This window comes from Passer domesticus, chromosome 14 (assembly GCF_036417665.1).
Source record: "Passer domesticus isolate bPasDom1 chromosome 14, bPasDom1.hap1, whole genome shotgun sequence".
NCBI lineage: Eukaryota > Metazoa > Chordata > Aves > Passeriformes > Passeridae > Passer > Passer domesticus.
The window spans coordinates 1,728,753-1,751,078 of NC_087487.1; the positions used below are offsets into that span (position 1 = coordinate 1,728,753).

At 51.2% G+C, this 22,326-nt stretch overlaps 1 long non-coding RNA gene across 1 annotated transcript; it reads right to left on the minus strand.

The window, feature by feature from the left end:
* Positions 1-593: 593 nt before the first annotated feature.
* Positions 594-8,858, minus strand: LOC135280615 (uncharacterized). The gene is made up of 4 exons (XR_010347495.1): positions 8,716-8,858; positions 5,320-5,409; positions 1,725-1,885; positions 594-821 (listed from the first exon to the last, which is right to left on the minus strand). It is a non-coding gene; the product is annotated as an uncharacterized LOC135280615 (long non-coding RNA).
* Positions 8,859-22,326: the final 13,468 nt, after the last annotated feature.

Here is a 22,326-nt window from a genome sequence, read left to right on the forward strand (position 1 = left end):
CAGGCAGGGCTGTGTCCCCTCCATGTCCCCATGCCTTCAGCTGTCTGATTCATGCAGGCCAGGAGTGACAGCTGTGCCAGACACAGCAGCTCTGAGCTGGCAGCACCTGGAGCCCTTTCCCAGCTCCCATCAGTGTGCTCACCCATCAGTCAGCAGCGAGGACAGGGACAGGCAGGGCAGGACTGTGTCCCCCAGAGCCACCCAGAAGCAGGGTGTCCCTGTCCCACAAGGTTTGGTGCTGAGAGGAGCTGGGAGGTGTTGAGATTACCCTCAGGGTGTCTCACCCACAACAACACAGCAGCCGTAAGGGATTGTCCAGCAGGGTTTGCAGACCCCAAGCTGCCCATAACATGCTCTTTACAGCCTGTTCTTGTCCCTTGGCCAGGCTGTGCTCGGCTGACTGCCCTGGGGCGGGGTCCAGCCCCAGCCTCGCCGCAGATGGGGACAGGCTCTCCATTGAAATAAATGGGCAGGAGATCTTTCTCCTTTTTAATGCCTTTATTAAGAAGAATCAGCTCAGGTGGGGAGCAATCGACGGGTCGCGCCCACGCCGCTGCTGCTCCCAGGCGTGGCACGGAGGAGGAGGAGGGTGATGCAGCTTTGTCCTGGTCTGCAGGCAGAGCTGGGGATTCTGTCCTCACGGGAGAGCAGCAGATTCCTGCTTGTTTGTCTAACACCCCGGGGCGTCTCTTTAATCAGCATCTTTTCAGGTTAGGGTGAGAAGCAAAAAGGATCCAAGCAGGTACGGGACTACGCTCCCATCCTTAGACGTCACTTAGGTCACTTGTTGGCTCGTGATTTTAGGGGTTTTCCTGGGGAAACTGTAAAAATTCAGGGCGCAGTGCATTTCTCATCTGCATACTGGCTCTGATGTCACTGCTGTTCTCTTCACCTGGAGGGTCTGTCCTGGTGTCCCTCCCTGGCAAGCGGCCAGCATCAGGGGGACAATGGTTAATCACCAGCCATTAACGGGTAATTGAAGAACTCTTCTTTAACAGTGAAACTAACTTACAGCAACTGGTCTGACTTGTTTTTAACTCTGCAACGTAAAAAAAATATATAACTTTCTATTCATAACATCCATCACCTCTGGCTGGTTGCTGGAGCGAAGCTGCCCTGGGACAGCTGCCCATTCCCTGCTGCTGTCTCCCTTCCGCCAGGACTACACGTTTAGGGAGGATTTTTGAGGCAAGGTCCTATTTTTCAGAGCAGAAAGCTCCTTGGGGCAGGATTTCGAGCAGTGGTGGACTGGGATCCCACGTGGGGAAGAGGGACCCGAGGGCGGTGCTGAGGCCATGCAGCTGAGGACATCTCCGTGCCAGCAAGCCAAGCAGAAAGGATGGCTTACAGGTGGCACTCGGGCAACAAATAACACCGTGGAAGACAGACGTGATTCCAGCCAGATGGAGAAACAGCAACAAACAATCTGTCTCCAGCAGAGGGGCCCCGACAGCCCCAGCCACCACGGAGAGGGGAGCACCCTGGAGGGTTTGAGCGTGGGCTTTGCCTGGCACCCAGCTGGGTTTGGAGCCCACCAGGACTTGGACACGTCCCCTCCCTGCTCCAATCCCGGGGTACCACCCCTTTTCCCGCAGGAGCTGGGGTGTGAGGCACTGAGAGCTGCCTGCACTCCCCCCTTGCCTGCTGAGCCCCAGGCGCAGCTGATTGATGAATGGGCTCTCGACATGATTGATCTCATTGACAGTGTGAAACATGGTGATTACCTGGTGCTGGCAGATTTTCCTAAGTGTAGCTCACGCAGGTACAGGACGTTTGTGCCATTATCATTATTAACTCCATTGTTAATGACTAATCTGTGCAAAGATTTGGCCTGGCCTCTTTGAAACACGGGAGGCGGCTGCTGTGTTCATGCTGGAGATGGACCCTGCAAGAGGAAAGGGGATTTTTATCCATTTAATTTTTTTTTTTTCTTTTCAGAGTCTATTTATGGAGGTGAGCATCCCCCAGGCATTCCTGCTTGCTCCCTTGTCCCTTCAGCCCCGGGGGCTCAACATTTCTAGGTGGTGATGACAAGGTATTTCAGGAGCTCTCCCCATCCAATCCCATTAAAATCCACCGCAGGTCTCAGCTTTTCCTGAGAGAAAAAAAGTCCAAACCTCTTTTTAAAATGTTTTCTTCCCAAATATCTACCATTTGCCAAACCTAAATTTCAGCCCAGAAACTTAACCACAATAAATGAGCCTTTTGCTTGCAGACCCCCCTGGAGCACAGTCGGCATTTCCTCCTTTGAAGGCAGCAGTCAGCTGAGACCTAATCAACGTCTTTCCAAAGAGGGAAGAAAAAAAATATAAATAAACCCTGCACCAGGGCGTTGTAGCTGATGCTCAAGTCAGGGGATCATTTAGGGGATGATTTATTGAATAGCAAACAGGTAAAAGGGAGATTGGGCTAAGGGGGGACAGGCACAACAAAACAGGAGGGATTTAGCAACAAGGTAAAAATAACCTAAAAATACGGCAAATGAGGAAATAGCGACAGTTGCCATCCCCACAAGGATGAGTTAAAATCCTGGCTGGTGTAACTCAGCAGAGAGCCCGGGAAGCCAATGGAGCTGCAGTAATTTACAATAACTGCTAGTTTGGCTCAATTTAAATAGCTCCACTTTATGAATACCAGGAATTCGTGTGCGAAAGAGGAGAGGAGAGTTGGGAAGGTTTTATTTACACTGCAGCTTAGAAGCTGCTTAAACTGATTTGGAAGCAGGTGAATAATTAATTGCATCTTTAAGGAATCGAGCTGTTAATAATACTCCCCACAGTGGCAGTTTATAAATGTTCCTGTCAGGGTAGAACATGGAGCATCGCAGAGGGAAGGTGGTGAGGGGAGGAAAAGCCTCGAGGAAACTCTTCCCCCCACTCCCCTGCCTGCAAAATGAATTAAAGTAGTTGCCATTTATTCTGCCATCCAGCTGTTTCTGACACCTGGATGTCAAATCAATATTATAATGACAGCACCACAGCCAAAAAATATTTTTTAAAAAGGAAATTTTTTTAAAGTCCTATTACTACATGGAAAATATTTGTACTGCCTCCCACTCTCCAGGGTACAGCCTGTTAATTGGGCACAAAGGGTAGGATCTGCCTGGAGCCTGCAGAACCCATTAGGGAAGCATGTAGTAATGTTATGAAGGAGTTGGGTAAACGGGTTCTGCAAGGGGAAGAGGGTCCTGGGCAGTGCAGGGGTTGGTCCCTCCTGCTTCTGGACAGCCCAGAGCATCCATCCGTCCATCCGTCCATCCATCCATCCATCCATCCATCCATCCATCCATCCATCCATCCATCCATCCATCCATCCATCCACCAGGAGGTGCTTGCAGAAGGAGGATGGATGAGCAAACGGGTGCCTTCACACCACCTTGCCCCGTTAATCTCCCCCAGCCAAGAGAATCCAAAGCTGGACCAACCAGCACAGCCAGGGCTACAGGGATTAAATGAGCAAAAACCTCCAGAGCCAGGAGTGCTGGGAAGAATTTAAATCTGACGCTTCAGCACAGGAATAAACTTGTGTTAAGGAGTTGGGAAGGAAAAACTGGGAGAAAAGCTGTTTCCCTCAGGGAATCTTAGGCTGGGAGAAGGATTCAGCCATGAAAAATGGTGCAAGCAGCCACAGCAGGGCAGGGGCTGGACAGGGACATCACCAAGCATCAGCAGCCCCTCCATTCCCATCCAGGATGGGAGCAAGAATATCCAAGGTTTTGCTCCTGCTCTCTTTTGGTGTTTTCTTGTCTCTTTATTCCAGCTAGGGACAAACCCATCACTCACCTCTCCAATCGTTCCAGCCACATCCCAGGACCTGTGGGCAGGGCAGGGGGTGGCAAGGGAGCTCCCTTGCTGATGCTCCCAGGCCACCTCTGAGGTGGAAAATCAGCACCTGCAGAGCCCTGCCTCATTTTCCATGATTAATCAGTTTGCTTGAGAGCAGCAGGACTCCCACCCTCATCCATCCCCCCCGACAGCCACGTGTGAAGCCTGACGTTAATCAGATAAATTCCTTTGCAGTAGCACCAACAATTTTTCTAAAGCACAGTCTCCCTGGAGCTACTAATAATTACTCCAGATCCAGACATTAAAGCACCACCAAAAAAAATGTTTTTAATTAAAAAATTAATTTTTCTGACAGACCCACTGATGCTAAACTTGGAACAGCACAGCATCCATCAGGAGGGAAAGGAGAGGGATGGCAATGACCTGCTCACAAGCCTCTGCTGGGAAAGGGGCAAGGGAGAAGAGTTGTATCCCTCAGGGCTTTGGAGAAGCTATCCCATCTCCAAATGCCCTTTGATGTCCTCAAACGGGGCAGAGTTAAGGTGATGCCCAGCTCAGTGATTGCATCTTTCCCAGCAAACACCTCTGTGCTGCTGGCAGGAGGAGCCAGGAAAGAACTGCATTTCCAAGTGCCATCTCCCCAGGCCTCTGGGAATGACATCCCACTGGCAGGAAGGACACCCTCAGCCTCACCAGGTACAGGAAGAGCCCTACAGAATCATCTCCTTCCCTGAATGCACCTGAGAACTTTGACCAGGCTGGATTCATTATCCCTGGGCTGGGAGGGGAATGGTGGGGAGAGAGTGAAAATAAAACATGTCATCTGTGGAAAAAAACATTCATTACCTCAAAGGGTTTTTCATGGGGAGAAAAAGGTTCAGATTCTCTCAGGCCCAGTTTGGGAAGCCAAAGTAAGATGTAGCCACAGTAATACAGTGCTAAAAAATAAAAATCCTAGGATGATGCTCCAGCAGGATTTGTACCAATTCCTGGGGTTACAGCCCCAAATTTTTCTGACTAACCACAGCAATGCTTGAGCTCTCTTTCCCTCTGGCTGCCTCTCATGCAGGGGGCTGAGGCTCAGAGTGTAATGATGCTCTTCCCTTGCCCTTCCCAGCGCCGAGGTTTGCAGAGGAGGGGAATGAACGTGCCTGTCCCGCAGGGTCTGGGCTGCTTCATGCCAGCCTGGCAGAGCAGCGCGGCCAGCAGCGCGCCGCTAACAAAAGAGCCTTTGTTGCAGCAGGATGAAAGGCAGGATAGATCGAGGCAGGGGCTGGATTAATTGGATATGGGAAAATACCTAAATATATACACAGAGGGAGAAGCAGCGAGGTGCTCCTGCAGGACTGAGTTCAGGAAAAGCCAAATTGATGCGCTTAGATAAAGCCGCTGAGAACAGATTCCTCAGCTGCAAGTGGTGCTGCCAGCCTTCTGCAAAAGAGATCAGGGCAAAAAAGTCCCCAAAACTGCTTAAAATATCCCCTGCACCTTCCCAAAGGACCCCAAGGCATCATGGCAGGGGAAGAATACTCACCTCCAGGGATGAGCCTGGGCTCAGTCAGGACCTTCCCTCTCCCTGGCCTAAGAACCCACTAATGAATTCCATGAAGTCAGTCCAGGAGACCTGGGGAACACAAAAGGTTGAATGAATTTGAGTTGCTTAACCCAGAGAAGAGAGTGTCAAGGGCAAAACTGAGTCTGCAAATGTAGCTGGGGATGGCTGCAAAGTGGGAGAGAGAAAGCTGTTCCCTGCATCCAATGTGAGAAGGAGAGGAAGGGACAGGTTAGATGTTAGCAATCCTCTTTCCAGCAGCACTGGGGAGGACCTGGGCAGCCCAGGTCCCATCATAGGGTAGTTTTTATGGAGGAAAGCTGCAATTTTTGCAGCTCCCAAGGCAGGTGGATTGCTGGTATGTTGTGGGTAATTACACCAGTACATCTTCCCACAGCATCCCACACCCAAACACAGCAGCTTGGCCTCTGTCAGAGCAGGAACTGGAAGAAGAATATGACTTGATTTTCCATCAGCTCAACAAACAGGTGAGAAAATAACCTGCAGAGCCACTGCCCTTCACATACAGCGAGCAGAGATTAACAGGGATTTATCTCAGCACTCCCCCTGATGAACAGCCCCCTCTCTGGGCTGGAGAGATGCTGGGTGCAAGGGAAAAGGGAGGGAGGCAAACACCTGTGGGACCTTGAGAACCACAAATCACTGCTTTTTGCCTCTCGCTGACGATAATTCAGTGGCTAGAGCTCTTTTGGAGATCTCAAACCCATCTCTGCCTTCCTATGTCTCACTTCTGCCTTATTATGGTGCATTTTCCTCTTTTTCCCTCAAAAAAAAAGCAAAAAAACCCACCCCAACCCTTCAGCTTTTCTGTGACAAGGCAAGAATGTTTCTGCTCACCTGAAAGCCTTCAAAATCAATACATAACTTACCTGTAATAATCCCACACTTCAGAAAATTGCTTCAAATCACATCTATTTGGGGGAGACGGTAATTTAGGCTGGCTTCCCCCAGGAATTTCTCCTCTGGAGGCACATGGCTCGGTCCTGGGAGCAGCAGATTGATGGAGCAGGTACATAAACACCCCTGGATAGAAGCCTGGCTCTGTGTCTTACCCACCTCACAGCTGGCTCTGCCTCTCCTGGCTGCAGCCCTTCTGATTTCCAGACCTCCATCACTTCTCAACACATTTTTTTTTTCTCTTGGATTCTTGAAATTAAATGCTGCTAATTTATTTTGCAGAAAACTCTGCAACCTGCTGCTACGTCTCTGCCAGCTGTGACCTCATCCCCCAGTGATTGGATTTTGGAGTAAATTAATAGAACCAGTTCATTAATTAATTGCAACTAACTTGTGCGGTGAACTGGACCCATCTCTCATGTTCCCAGGCTGCCCAGGAGCCGCTCCAGATTCCAGCTCAGGAAGCACTTACTGTGTTTTCATTTCAGCTGAGTGCTTTGGATGACCACTTCCCCGTGTTCCAGCTGTTAGCAAACAGCAAAACTTAAATTGCCCCCTGCTCAGCTCCTGCATCCCACCCCCCAAAACAAAGAGGGAGCCCTGAAAACAGCATCCCCAAGGCTTCTACAGCCAAGGATAACACTGAACATCTACATCCTATTGTAGACAGGAGCTGGCAGCAAGTGAATGCTCCAGCGAAATCTCTAAACACTGCACATATATTTTGGGTTTATTTGCTGGGCTTACCACTGAATCTTATTTGCTGGCGTGGTTTGGGTTGGCTTTTTTTTTTCTCCTTTCCTTCTTTCTCCCTGGGAGAACTTAATAAATCTTTGAAATCATCAAAAAGAAATGCAGCTTCAACACTTAGAGAGCATGGTTAAGTTACTTCCTGGCAATATAAACTAAGGCTGTAAAGTCAAACATTTCCATGCCATAACACAAGGTAAAAATGAGGGTTTGGGAACAGAAGGAGCAGGAACAGCCCAACCTCAGTTCTGCCCTCACCCAGGGCTGGACAAACCTGGAAGGCTCAGGGCTGGCTGGAGGTGGTGACAGGGGTATCACTGTCCCCCCTGCCAGCTTTTGCCATCGTTCTGCTCCTGCCACAGGCAGAATTTCAGCTGTTCTGCTTTTGGGGACTGCCCTTGCACGACCCCACTGGAGGTGGGGCTGCTGTGATCAATCTCACCTGCAGCAGGGACAGAGAGAATGACCCAGGGGTGCCACCTCCTCCCTCTCTCTCTCTTTTTCCCCTCTAACCAATGCTTTGTGCAGAGTGCTGGCAGAGATGGGAGAGCCCCTGTGGAGCCCCGAGGGAGGAGCCTGGTGGCACTCACGGCTGCAGGACCAGGCTGGGATGCAGACAGGACACAGGCAGGACCAGGGATGGATGCAGGCAGCATTTCCATGGCAACACAACAAAAAAGCAGCACGGCCACAGCTCCGAGAGGAGAAGGGGGTCAGGGGAAACTTTATTGCCATGGAGGGCACAGGACACAAGCACTCCAGCACCCGGGAGGAGCTGAGGTTCCCACCCCAGGATGTGTCACCCACCAGCACCTCAGGGTGCTATGGGGACCCCAGCTGCAGGTCCTGGTTCTGGGGTTCCTCACCCTTCCCTGGTGCCAGGGAGCTGGAGGTGATTGTGATGCAGAGAGCTGAGGCTGTACCGTGCCCTTGATTTACTCTCTCCAGCCTCCTGCTTTCTAAATCTCTCTTTATTAGTATCACCACACAGCAGAGTGCAATTAGCAGTATATTAGCAATAAAAAAGCAGCCAGAGCCAGAAGTACTGCAGGTTATGGCTTTAAATCCTGCCTCTGACGGGGTGGCTGTGGGCATTCACCCTCCCTGTGACCCCAGCCTGGGCTGCCATGCCACCCATGCCCACAGAGCAGGGGAACCCAGCACCCTCCAACAGCTCATCCCCCCCTCTCCAGAGCTTTTATAGGTGCTGCAGCAGAGCTGACACTAGTCCTGGCCACATTTAACCATTTATATTGATTACCCTGTCAGCTCATTTGAATAATTAAAACCAGATGGAGTCCTTTTAAGCATTTAAGGGAACAGCACCGGGAGCATCCCCGGAGCTGTGTGGCTTTGGCAGATGGGTGCAGGGGAAACTGGGCAGCTTTTGCTGTCAAACCTTCCTCTGGGTGACATCTGCCACCCCGTGTGGTACCTCCCATGCCCCTGCTGTCAGGGATGGGGTGGTGGAATGAGCACAGTTCCCACCCCCGGGCAGATTGGTGGGAATAATTGCTCTTGTACACTGCTACCGTTCCTTATATAAACAGCATTAAAGCTGCCAGCCAGCCACAAGCCTGATTAACAGCAGCAAATAAATGAAGCCAGTGCCAACAGCCCAACGTTCCAGTGTGTGTAGGGAAAGGGGGCCCAGCATCCAGCCCCACCTTGGCATCCTGACCCCCAGCTCCTCTTCCAAATCTCACCCACCAGCAAAGTTCTTACACCAGGCCTCTTGCCAGGGACCTCTGGCTTCTGAAAACGGATGGGTGATGCCAGCTCAACTCCGGTTACGTGTTATTCCATCGTCTTTTCAAAGGGAGTGAAATATTCCTGGCGTGGTGCTGGTTATGCACTCCTGCCATCAGGCAGGGATGAGTTATCTTTACAGAAAGAAGCATAGATTAATACGTCAAATGAAAATGAACTATCGGCAGAATGAGATGAAAATGCAATGGCCAGTGACAGGGAGAAAAAGAAGAGAAAAAAGAAAGCCAGGATTCTTGGGAGGACAGGAACATTAAAAACTGAGCAATTGATCAGCATTGGTGAAGTTGGATGGAGCTCAAACACCCTGCACAGGGCAGGGACCTTTTCCTCATGTCCAGAGCAGAACTCCACAGCCTCACCGTGCCTGGGGTTCATCCTGGAGACCTGCTCCCACCATCCCCACCTCTGCCCCGAGGTAAAGGGCATTTCCCAGGGGCAGGTGAGCACACCACCCCTGACCCTGGATGTGCTCAAAGCCTCCTGCTCCAGGCTGCTTTGCAGCTTCTGGAGCAGCTGCAGGAGGTGACCCTGTCAGGGGGTGTCCATCCCACCATCAGACATGTGCCCCCTTTTCCCCAGAACCACCCTGCTCCCTGCTCTTGGCTGCCCCTCACTGCACCATCCAGCCCTGCCATGATTTCCCAGAGATAAATACCACTCCAAAATATTTATCCAAGTGGGAATGGGTGTGCTCCAGGAGTGCGTCACAGGCACCTCACAATTTACAGGTGTTTATTGTCTGGGATGAGCAGCTGAGCCAAGCTGGTTTTATTTAGACATACTTCCAGTACCTGGAAATAGCTATTTATATGTCCCAGTGTTTTGACATGGTTAGGTGCCTGGGTTTTGATGGATCCATCCATGAGCAGCAGGCTGACAGGTCTCTGTTTCTTTTCCTCCCTGCAGATTCCCAAGCTCAGGCATCAGGGTGGGAATGGGGAGCCCCTCTGCTGGGCAAAGTCCAGCAGCCTCCCTGACTCTCCAGCTCCTCAGCATGGAGACGAGGCCAGAAAGACCACTTTTCCTGCCTGCTGCTTGCTGCCTCTGTCAGAGATAAGAGTTAATTACATTTCCCTGCCTTTGTAACCGCCTGGGGAATTTTTCGGCTCCCTCCACCACGGGGTCCACCTGATTTAAGGGGGGAACAGGGATATACTCGGTTTCACTCGTGCTAATATTGCAGATGGGATATCACCCCTGAGCACTGAACACACTGCAACAGGAATATTTGCAGAGCTGTTTCTCCATTCCCCAGTCCCTGGGGTGCCACAGCCCCCTCCAGCAGCACTGGAGTGGGCAGGGCCCAGCCTGACCATAAATCCCACAGGTCTCCAGCACCTCAGCCAGGCTCCTGGCCAGGCAGGAGCTTGCACAGCAGAATAAGGGATGGTTCCCTCCAAAAACCCATCAGTAATTTGGCTTCCCCTGCTCTCTGGGTCTTCCAGAGCTGATGGGACCCTTCCAGAGCCACAGAGGTTGGTTCACCCACACCACAACGCCAGCAAAAAGAAAGAGAGGCTGCTGCCAGCCAGAGGAAGAGGACCAGACTGTCCCATCCCCGTGGGACAGCTGATGCCACTCAGAGCCACCCTGCTCAAGGGCTTCAGCCCTGGAGACCCAGCGTGCCTGGGCAAGCAGCATCCCCCAGCCCAGCACAGGCCACCCGTGCCCTCAGCCCCGTCCTTGCCTGCCCAAGGGTGGCAGGGCTGTAAATGCTTTTGGTGGAGGGGCCTGCCATGAATCACTCTGGATTTACAGCTGAGCTGCAGGAAAGGGAATTATATAACTCTCAGGAGACAGGCTGGTGTGGAATGAACATCCATCAAGCACAAATTCCGGGTTATTTACCACTGCTGGATGTTGCCAAGAGAAACACCCCCTGGGCTGGACAGCCTGTGGATGGATTCAGCCATGGGGGACTGCTCAGCAGATGGAAAGTTTCTGTCCTCCTTGTCAGAGGAAACGGGGATGTTTGGTCCCCCCTCTGCCCATGGGATGAGCCCAGCGCCCGGCAGAGGATGGGTCTCAGCTCAGCACAGCCCATCTGGATCACGGATCCTGGAGCCAGAGGAGTCCTGCAGCAGTGCCAAGCAACCCTTTTTATGAGCAACACTTAATTATTCACCCTTTTAAAACGTTTTGCATCATAAACCTGGAATGGAGCAGAGGAAGGTGATTACTGTGCCACTGGCTCTCCCCTGCTGGAGCCAGGGCTGTGTGCTGGGAACTGTGGCCACAGCCTGGGGATGCCACCTGAGCCAGAACCCAGCCCTGGTGACACCTGCAGGGTCATTTGCACTGAATTAAGAGCCGTGCAGGGAGATTTAGGGAGGTGAGATGTACCTCAGAGAGGTGTCACAGATCATCAAATCCTTGTGTCCTCAACACCAAGAGCCTGAAATCAAAGCAAGGTGAGGAGGCAGGAGATACTCCCCAAAGCACAGCTGGGTGGCCACAGGGGTCCCTGTGATATACAGAAGCCATCTTTGCAGGCACAGGCTGTATTTTGTTCTCCCTAGGTCCTGGCATGGCTGTTGATTCCACCTTTTGGGAACATCACTTTTCTGCTTGGCTGGTTTAGGAGCAGACCGGTGAGATAGCCCAAGAGTTAAACTAAACCTTTTTTAAATAAATAACCCTCTAATTGTGCCCTGTTATATCCCTTGAACTTAAGGAAAGTCCTTCCTTAGCTAGAGGAGGATTTGAACTTTACTTTTAAGGTAGGACTTGCAAATCCCAGGAAACCTGAGCACCCTGGTCAAGTGGAAGGTGTCCCTGCAGGGGATTGGAACAGGGTGATCTTTAAAGCCCCTTCCAACCCAAGCCATTCTGAAATTCTATGATGTGAGCCATCACAACGAGCTTCCCAGTCTCTTCAGCCCTTGCAGAGAGAAAAACAGATTCGATCTGCCCAAATGCTGGCTTTTTAGGAGGGATTTTGGATCCTCGCCCAACCTGGGAACTTTATATCAGTTCTTTGCCGTTTTCCTTAAATTGGCAGTAAAAATTGAGGGAGACTAAAAGTCTGTGATTTGTACTTTGCACATGGGGAGCGGAACAATCTTTTGTTCATTTACTGTGACAACTGCAGCTCAGATTTAATTATTTACGATAATGTTCCAAGGCGCATCAGGGAATGTTCTCCGAGTTCATAAAAAATAACAACGCCTTGGTGCTGAGTGGCACCTAGCTACAGGCTCTGCTACTGCACTGGGGGAGGCACGTGCATCTCCAGGAAGGGAGCAGAATCCTCTTGTCACGCCTCATCCATCGTGTGGCTCAGCTGCTCTGCCAAGCACAGCTCCCCTGAGCCATCCAAGCCATTCTCATGTCACACTCCCCACCCAGAGGCCAGGGCAGGATCACTCCACCAGCCCCCTGAGCTGCTCCTCTCCAACAATCCCAGCTCCCCTGGCTGTGTGCATGGCTGTATTTTTATTCCCCTCTCCTGAAATACAGCCTGGAAACCCCCATTCCCTCCTGAAGCTGCTGGCAGCCGTTGGTTCATGTTTTCTCTTTGTCCTTGTCTAAACACCCGCTGCCCCACCTCAGTCTGTCTTCCAGCACTTTTTACCATGTCCTTCTCCATTAGTCACAGGAATCAGGGGAGACAGTTGGTATTTCATTATTAAATGTCTCACATCCAATAAATAGATCATTATTCTCCTCTGATTAGCAGCTCCACTTCCATCAGTTCGGAATAGTTATGGGTTTTTTTCCCTTCCCATCTTCAAGCAGTAGCACAGTTTCTCCTAAGATCTGTTATAATCAAAGGATTAGAGCTCTGGAAATGTCCTCTACATACACAGGAAGGTTTTTTCCTGCTCTCCCTCTCTCAGAGCGAGCGTGCTTTGAAACTCTGGCTCCACGATACTGCCTGTACCTGACCTGGTTTAATTTTAGTCTTGCCCAAATCTGCCACCAGCTCATTTAGCTGCAGCTCTGAGAGCTCTCTATGGAGCTGACCACAGGTCAGCTCACATACTTTTATTACAATTGCAGAGTCCAAGCATATCCTGCAGCTCTGACCTGGCTCCTGGGTGTTGGACACCTTCCCTCTCAGGGCTGCAAACTCCCTCTCCTCCAGCCAGCCAGCACCACTGGGATGGAAGGCAGGAGCTGCCCCTCGGGCACCTCCTCTCTTCTCACACTGCAGGTGTCAACATCAGGCTTCACATCCTATCCACAGCTTCAAAGGCTGCAGAGAAAATCAGAGGTGGTTGCTGTCTTTTGGGACATTTGCAGAATTTCTGACACGGCAAGCGGTGCCCCGGAAAGCGCTGACCCAGCTGCCCAGTTACAGCCATGATGGGCCAAGCAAGACGTAAGAGCACGAAAATTCCAATGAATATTCATTTCAAAACTTGCTCAAATGTTCCCAAGGTAAATGTGGCTCTGTATTAATTTCACTCTGCACACTGAGCACATTGTTATTGCAAACAGAAAGCTGCACAACCAGATAAAAATAGGTTTGGGGTTCTCTCACCAGGGCAGGATGGCAGTGCCCTGCAGCTCTCCCTCCTCGTGTGCTGAAGGACCACCTTCCCCTGGGCTCAGCTCAGCCAGGACTGGAGCAGCAGGTCCCACCAGGCTCAGAGGAGAGGGCAATTCCCTTTCAGCTGGCATTTTTCCAGCGGGGTGGAAAAAGCCCACTCTGAAGAGAGCCACGTAAACGCTCTCGCAGGACATTCAGCTCAATCAGCTCTGCTGACCTCAGAGGCAGGGCTGCAGCTGAGTCTCACAGGTCACAGGAACAGGGCAGCACAATTAGCCAGTGAAGTCCAGAGCAGTGAATCCCAGGGGGAGGCAGATCTTCCCCCAACAACCAAACCACTCGAGCTTCTCTTTCAGTCCCAGCTCCTCTTTTACTAAATCTCTGGCATTTCAACACTGGAGGCCTCTCCTGCGGCAAACTCTGGTTTGTTCCACTGCTGGGGGTTTGTCCCTTCCAGCCATTCCCATCCCTCACACCCTGCAGCTCTTCCCAGGCCATACCTGGGATGATTTGCAGACACGTCTGTCCTTGAGCTCAACTTTCCATCCCCTCAAAACACAAGAGCCACTCCTATGGATGCATCCATCATCCCTGTGTGCTGCTCTGGCACGGATATCCCTGTGAGGGGCTCTGCATTGCCTGCGAGATGACAAGCTGGCATCTCTAACAGCTCCCCCAATGTTTGTACCTGGCTCCATCCCTGCCTGGCCGGATCTGCCACTCCAGGAGTCTCCAGTTGCTGTGTGAGGTGTGGCTGGTCACAAATCACTCTGTCACTGCTTTCAGTCCCAGCTCCTCCTTCACTAAATCTCTGGCATTTCAACACCCGAGGCCTCTCCTGAACAAACTCTGGTTTGTCCCACTGCTGACACCCCTTCTATCCATTCCCATTCCTCACACCCTGCAGCTCTTCCCAGGCCATACCTGGGATGATTTGCAGACACATCTGTCCTTGAGCTCATCTTTCCACCCCCTCCAAAACACAAGAGCCACTCCTATGGATGCATCCATCATCCCTGTGTGCTGCTCTGGCACTGATATCCCTGGGAGATGACAAGTTGGCATCTCTAACAGCTCCCCCAATGTTTGTACCCTGCTCCATCCCCACCTGGCCGATCTCTCCCGCTCCAGGAGTCTCCAGTTGCTGTGAGGTGTGGCTGATCACAAATCACTGTCACTGCCCGGCCCTCCAAATGCCACCTTGGGAGCAGTTCGCTCAGGTGACATCGCAGACAGCTCCGCACAGCCCCAGGCATGGGATGAGGATGGGAGGGAGGGGCACAGCACTGCGGGGACCTTTGTGTTGATGATTTTTTTCTCTTTCCCGAACGGGACGGGACTGCTGGAGCACATTCCTTGAGCTTTATTTGCAGCATCAGCCTCATTACATGGTTGAGACAACAGGAGGATGGCAAAGCTCACCTACAGCCAGCAGCAGACAAAGATTTCTTTGTTACAGAGCATCTTAAAAACTTTTTAGCCAGTAGCGTATTGCCAAAGCTTACAGACAGTTGTTTTAACCAATTATTAAAAGTACACATACACCTGCTTTATTGTATTTGTAGGGTCCCCAGATGAAGGCAGGAATGATGAATCTGACTCCATGTTCTCAGAAGGCTCATTTATTATTTTATGATACTATATTAAAGAATACTAAACTATACTAAAGAATAGAGAAAGGATACTTACAGAGTGCTGAAAAGATAATAATGAAACTGGTGACTCTCTCCAGAGTCCTGACACAGCCTGGCCCTGATTGGCCAAAGAGTGAAAACAACTCACAGCAGAATGCAATGGAACAATCACCTGTGGGTGAACAATCCCCAAACACATTCCACATGAGCACAACACAGGAGAAGCAAATGAGATAAGAATTGTTTTCCTTTTTCTCTGAGGCTTCTCAGCTTCCCAGAAGAAAAATCCTGGGCGAAGGGATTTTTCAGAAAATATGAATGTGACACTGCTTCACACAATGCTTGCTGGTCTTCTTTCTATTAATACAAAATACTAATTATTAAGCTTGAAACCTTCTCTCTTAAAACTGAGATTATGAGTGTGTAGCTTAAATAAAAGTGTGTAATACCACAGAGTAGAAAACTAAGAGTTTAAAGTTTTAGAATATAGTAAATATATAAAACTAAGACGTTTTAAGGCAGTGACTAGTCCTTCTTCACCTTCTTCTTCACAAGTTTAAGTAGTGTTTTATAATTCAACAGAAAACTCCACATTACAAAACATGAATGATTAGTTATTGAGTTAAAAGTGAAAATAATTTAAATATAATTTCTTAATGAAATAGTTTAGCCTTAAAAAACTTATTAAAATATAATTGACCATTTTATACTTCATTAGTGAAATACTACAAAATTCACAGCTTATAAATCTGTGATATAAATAAAATATAATAAGCACCTAAATCTAAACATAAAACATCAACGTCTCAAATACATCAATCCCACCCCCACAAAAAAAAAAAAAACCAAAACAAAAAAAACCCCAGCATTTAGTGGTGTCCCAGTGCAAATCTCTGCCTTCTCCTCTCAGTGCTGGAAACCAATCCCTTCCACACCCAGGGCCAGCTGCTGCCTGGCTACTTGGTCCTTCTTCATTCCCATAAATCACAGCTCCTCACTTTCCACCTGTGAATCTGGGGAGCAGCACCTTGTGCTCCATGGGTTAAAAGACACCATGAATTATTTGGGATGGTGCTTGGGCCCCTCCATCCTGTGCAGAGGTGGCTACCCTGCCTCTTCCCACATCCCATGAGCACCAGGAAGAACCAGCACAGAAAAAACAGTGCCCAGCCTGGAGGGATCTGGGGAGGGGCCAGGACTGAGCCACCCCCAGCCCTTCCTCCACCCTGGTGAGGATGCTGCAGCTCTTTCCTCATCCCACTCCTTGTTTAGTGGCATGTTCTGCTCCGGGCTCAGAGGGTATTTCAGCCATCTCAGTGCTTCTAATCTCTTTGGGAACATTGCTGAGAAACACAATTTCAAGCCTCCCAAGATGTGACATGACTTGTAATTTGAGGCAGAGGTGAGAGCCTACCACCCAAGGGACACAAAACAAACTGCCTCTGCAGCATTCTGCTCCCAGCCCTCCTCCCCTTTCCAACCCGAGCCCCAAAACCCCCAGCTGGGCCTCTGGTTTAGCACAGAGGGCAAAGCAGAGGCTGGGAAGCACCTGGATGAGGAGCAGGAGCTGTGGGGCACAGGGGGTGTGCAGGCAGTGAGGGGATGGAGGGCAGCCAGCCCAGCTCGGGGAAGCCATCCGGGAGCAGCCCCTGCAGAGCAGGAGGCCGAGTGGCACATCCTGGAGTGCCAGCCCCCCAGGAGCCCCCAAGACCCAGAGCAGATCCCTGTGCAGGCACCCAGGGAGCCTCACACCCTGCTGCACCCCCAAACCCCACCTGCTGACCACCCCCCTTTTGCCAAACGCGCTCCCACAGCTCCACCTGGATTCTCTGTCCATGAAAAGGGCTCTTGGATCAGATCAAGGCCCCAGCTCTCAGCCACGTCTCTGGCTGAGCATCTTGTGGGAGAGTCCCCAAACTGGGGCAGGGGCTGCCCACAGCAGCACCAGGTGATTCTGGGACATTCCACCCCAAGTCCCAGTGCTCTGATGCTGAAACAAGAGGAGAACTAACACTGCCAGCCAGCTGTCACATTGCTGGGGCCACAGCAAGGTGAGGCAGAGCAGAGGAAACAAATCAGACGTCGAATCTCAGCACCAGGCAAAGCCAGCAGAGCATCCCAAATTTCACTCTTCAGAAAGCCAAAAGGAGATCTATTATTGATTTTACTAGAGAACACAGGGATTTTGCAGATCCATGGATCTGCAAAACCCTCAAGCCCCCCATGAGGGCCTGGCTGGCAAAGGCATGGAGAGGAAATGAGTGGGATGGAGCTGGCCATGCTGGCACATGTGCCTTTGTTTCACATCAGAGGAGGAGATAATAACCACCTGTGATCCTGTAAATTTTGATTTACACTCCAGCATCCCGAACAATGCTCTGTTCATGGCTCAGGTGTTAATTGGGAGATTCCTCCTCATTTGTGAATGTAGCAGCTCCCCAGCTTCTTGGCTGGGTGATGGTTTCATTATCATTTCCTATATGTTAGCTTTAAATCCCCAATAATCCCCCACGACTGGAGCCCATTCCAAGTGAGCAGTGAAATCCAATTTAGGATCCTATTCTCTCGGACTGTGTAACCAGAGCCTGCTTCGTGCAGGCACAAAAATCCAATTCAGCTTCTTTGCCTCTCAACAGCTGCCCCCATGAGACTTTTCCAGATGAAAAAAAGCATAAACACAAAACCCCACAAGCCAGACTTGGAGGTCTGAGCCCCTCTGGGAAGACAGGCTCTGGGGGAAGGAGCTGTGGGGCTGCTCCTGCATCCCTGCCCTGCTCCCAGAGCTCCTGCAGGGTGAGGGATGTTCTCCCACATCATCCCCCAGCTCCCCTCACCATCCATCCCCAGCTCCATCCCCAGGCACTTTCCAGGTAATCCTTCCCCCTTACAGCCTATTTCCAATGCAGTTTGGTCCTCTCAGGCTTCTCATTTAATTTCCATTAATCCCCATTAACAACACTCACAAGCCACTCCAGTGCAGGATATTTAAAGTTTGCCCAAATTCAGAGACTTACCTTGTGTCAGTACCAGGCTGAGGATGTTCCCTACATCCCAGGGCTGGAGCCATGCTGGAAAATCAGGGCTGGGAGTCAGTGAGAGCACTCCCAAAACCAGAATTTGGGCAAGACTCACTTTTCAATAGGACTGCATTTCCAGTTTCCTGAATCGTCTTTTCAGGGTCCTGGATTTCAGACACTTTCTTGCTAGAAATTATAGGAAAGCTTTTTCACCCAAAAGGGCTGCTGTCCTCACTGCAAAGACAGAGGTGGCCAGGAAGGGCTGCCAGGAAAGAATGGGAGCCAAACCCACCCCAGCAGAAATCCTGACTGGATTTGGTCATCAGGCTTTGCTTCACATTTTTGTCTTTAGATGTTGCGCAGCAAACTCACATTTCCTAGGCAAAAAGTCCTTTGAACCAACTCTTCAGCGTTTTGGATGCTTACAAATCACAGGAATGGACATTTTGGAGCGTTTCTGGATGCCTGCTTTCAAACTGGGGAGATTTATGGAGCCTGACCTTCCCCACACACTCTTTGTTTGACAAAGGAGCAGTTTCCAGCAAACACAACCCAAAGCTACTCCAAAAATCCATCCTCACAGCCTCCCTGCTCTCTCCTTCTTTCTTTACAGCTGGCTCAGCCTTTCTTCCTCCTGCCTTACTCTTCCTCTTCCAACTTGAGTTCTTCCTCTTGTGGTTAATTCCCCCATGGTCTGGGTTCTCTGGGGATCATCTGCATCCTGATGAAGATTTCTTGATCCTTTCTCCACACCCATCCCAGCAGCCTTGGCTTTCACAGAAAGTCTTCTGGCATGTGCCTGGCCCTTCTAACAACCTAGAAAATAAAAGTAATGGTTACCTGTACAGGAATTAAACTTGATGTGCCTCCCTGAGGGGCTGTGGCATGAGCAAAGTCAGCACCAAGGGGGAATTTTCATCCATTTTAGGAGACAGGATGAGGAGAAGGATGCATGATTTTGTGGAAGCAGGTACAGCTCCTTAACTGGGCGTTCTGATGGGGGTAAGAGAGGCTGGGAACGTGCATGGTGTCAGCTGGAAAGGTTCAGAGGATGTAGGAGTGGTGAGGAGGGTGAGGGACATTGACTGGAGAAGGCTGAGGAGATGATGGAATGGCTGAAGCAAACCCATGCCTCAGGGACGGGGCTCTTCTCTCACCTTAAGCATTTTTACCCCATTTCCTTCTCCAACTAGTCAGTCTTTGGTGGCTCTTGTTCCATTTCTGTCATTTCTACTTCCCTGTCCCCATCTGCAGTGTGACCCAGGCACACCCGAGTGCACACAGCCTGGGGTTCACCAAGAGCACATCAAGTGGAAACACAACAGAGGACGTTTTGTCTGGTTTTTTCCAGTGAAACAGCTCTATTTGTGCCATGTCAGTGGATGACAGATTTCCAGGGGCTCAGTGAAGCTGCTGGTGGGCTGCAGGATCCTGGCAGGAGGAGAGCTGAGCTGCCACTCTCCCTGACATTTTTTGTATGCCTGGAGAGCAGCTCTCCCACGTCTCATGGGCACCACCTGAGGTCTCAGCGAGGCTCCATGCACCTAACTGGGTGCTCCAGTCCCACCAGCACCTCCCCACACACAGCACATCCATGGTCCCACCAGTGTTTGGAGCTCAGAGCGGCTCCAGACACCTCAGGATATTTTTCATGGGTAAATAGACCCTTTTTCCTCCATGTCACTGGCTCAGCTCCAGCCCAGGGCCAATGGAGACAGAAAGTCATTGCCAACTGATGAATTCATGCAAGGGAATAAGGCATTGGTCTCACTCTAGTTATGAGGAGACAGATGTCCACGTTGCAGCTGCTCCTGTCACACCACTGCTAACCAGCACCTTCTACCCAGGCCAGAAGATTCCCTTCCCACCAAGACAAGTCTAAGTACCCACACAGGGATTATTTCTGGAGGAATCTTCTCCACTGCCTTGTGCCTTCACAGCAAAAAGCCAGTGGCTGGTTCCTTCCTTCAGCACATGGCCTGGATCCTCCACATTACCAGTTTTTACTGGGAATCAGCTCTGGTCAGGCAGGGAATGTTCACAGAAGCCCTGCCTGGTTTGGGGAGAAACTTATCCCCCATACCTTCTCTCTGACTCCTTCCACAGGTACTGTATTCACAGGAAAATGCCACATGCTGGGATTCCCAGCTGGCCCTCATCCTCATTCCTGCCATCTCTGCTCATCTTTGAGGACTGACACAGCTCATGGGAACTCCAACATTTCACCCTCCAGAAGGAAAAGACAATGACCCAAGCAGAAACCACCCTGTAAGCACCTCCCTCTCATGCCAGAGAGTGTGGACACACAACTGAAGAGGCATTTTCTGCCCCAGAAGCCCCAGCTTTGACCCCTGGATTCATGGGGCCTCCTCACTGCAGGGCTGGGTCCTTGAAGACCAGTCCAGGTGCTCTGGGACAGAAGGAAAGGGCACAGAGAGGAGCCAGGCAAGAAGCCAGCAGGTGATGGGCACGGGAGGCTGCTGTCCCAGAGGAAGAGGACAGGACACAAGGGTGGCCTTGAGGACGCTCCTTGCTATGTGGAGGACATGGTCCCACTTTGCCACGCAGGCAGGGGGACAAATCCTGGCAGCAACCAGCCCTTGTTTCTATGGTGATCAGTGCTGCCTTGCAGACACAGCCCTGTGCCACCAGCTGGTTGTGGTGGGCGAGCAGACAGGCGAGGGATGGCCCAGGCACCCCGAGCCCCCCGATGGGGACAGGGCAGAGGAGACTCCAGGCAGAGCCCCCCTTCCAGCCCCCAGTGACACAGCCTGGGGGCTCCAGCTGACAAGCAGGTTTAATTGAATGTTTCTCTCTTTATGTTTCTCTTTCCAGCAAATAAAACCAGGGCAGGATAAAAATATATGACGCTTAAAGGGGACACTGCCAAGGAATTTTTATCTGTTTTAATTTGCATTTTACTCTTCATTTGTTTGCAGCACTGTGGCTGCAAAATCGCAGTTTTTTAAAATTTTTTATTGCCTTTCCTGAGTTTTGTCACGTTTCCAGCTGGCAAATAGTGACTGTGTCCCACTGCTGTCCCCCAGGCTGCTCCCACCCAGAGAGAGGTGTAGGTAACCCTGCAAACCACAGCAGGGTGATGTGGTCTGTCCCAGCATTGTTGTTATTATAGCTTCATTTATACCCTGGCTCCTGGGATTAACAACTGGAAGGAGGATATTAGCCTTTGGATAAAACCCCAATGCTTGAGAGAGCCCAGCTATTCTGGCCTGTAAATTTTGATAGAATTTATTGCTCTCTGCTGCATCAGGACCTGAAGGTGGAAATCCAAGGCTCTGGTTTTCTTCTCAGGACAAACCAATGCCAAGCTAGAAATAGTCCAGCAAGAATTCCCCACAACCTCTACTTAGAGCGCCAGGACAAGCCCAATTTCCCTCCTCCCTGCCCGGGCCCTGCTAATTTCCCCAGCCGCCGTGATAAATGGCTGTGCCGGCGCAGTGACATCTTTCTAATCTGCTCCAAGACAGATGGGTTCCTCTGCTGGGAGAGAAATCCCACGGCTAAACCTGACTGGGAGGGGAACCACAGCACTGGAAGCTGGAGCAATGTGAAAGGGGGGAGTGCTGGGGTGCTGCCACGGCATCTTTCTCTGCTTATTTATCCACACATTAAATGGGGAGGAATAAGAGCTGTGGGGGCTTAGGGCACCACAAGCTTTGCTGGGGATGGAGAGAGGGAGTATGAGCATCTTCCCTGGCCAGGTCAGTGCACCTGGAGCAACCACCACCTTCCCAGGTAAAGAAGACACCTTCATCTTCCTCCGAGAAGCAGGTGCAGCAGCAGCCAGGGTTTTCCAGGGTCAGAGCTTTGAGCTGCTGCTGTTCTGGTGCTTCTGGTGTGCCTGCAAATGTGTCCTGGGGAAGGCAGCACCTGCACGCCTTCCCAGGCTGGTTTAGTGACAGCAGACATGGACAACAAGGGGCCAAATAGCAGCAAGGTAAGACCCTCCCAAATTAGCACGAGAGCCAGACCAGGAGCAGGGGGATCAGTCCCCAGCGTGTCCCCACCTGCTTGGACCTGGGAGCGACAACGGCCCGAGCTGGCAGTGGGACCTGCACGGCCCCTGGCTGTCCCATCCCTCTGGGAGCATCCCTACCCTGCACTCCGGGAGCATCCATCCATCCATCCATCCATCCATCCATCCATCCATCCATCCATCCATCCATCCCTCCCGTCGCTGGCCAGGCGAGCGCGGAGCGCTGGTGCCATCTCCTGGGCTGCGGCACTGCCAGCGGCTCCCGAGCCCTGCCCGCTGCGGGAGGGTCCCCACTTCGCACCCCCTGCGACACCGAGGCACCGCGGACACGCTGGCTGTCACAGCCAGCCGAGCAGGGCCGCCCCAGCCTTCCTCCTGCACCTTCCTCAGCTCCCCGCGCTCTGCCAG